Here is a 538-nt window from a genome sequence, read left to right as displayed (position 1 = left end):
TCCTGGATCACCGAAATCCGCCTCCAAATCCTCAATCGACTAACAAATCAATCTGGACCGTCGGATCCCTATGTGAACAGTGCCCGCCGTGCTACAGTCTTTTGCTACATCTTGTAACGCTGATTTTCAATCTTGCACGACGTCGTCTTCTATCTTGTGAACTCGCTCCCGAATCCATTATCTTCGCTCTGATACCACTTGTTGGGGAATTTCAGTCTCTCTGCCTACCACGATATGCGCAACTCAGAAGCCAGCCCCAATCAATAAGATAGAACAACCACAATCAAGAATAAGAACACCGAGATTTACGTGGTTCGTTCGACCAACTTCGACATACGTCCACGGGGCAACAATACGAGAAATTCACTATGTATCAGGGAGAACTACAAGAGGAACCACTCAACTCTCGTCTCTCAATCTCTCAACCTCACATACATAATCAACTCTCATATTCTCTCCAAAGCCCACTCCTTGTAATCTTTTGCACAGATAAAGACTACGAAACACACTCTCTCTCTCTCTCTCATCTACTACATCT

This window comes from Asparagus officinalis, chromosome 4, assembly GCF_001876935.1.
Source record: "Asparagus officinalis chromosome 4, Aspof.V1, whole genome shotgun sequence".
NCBI lineage: Eukaryota > Viridiplantae > Streptophyta > Magnoliopsida > Asparagales > Asparagaceae > Asparagus > Asparagus officinalis.
The sequence above is the reverse complement of the archived record's forward strand: the minus strand, read 5'-3'. Positions refer to the sequence as shown.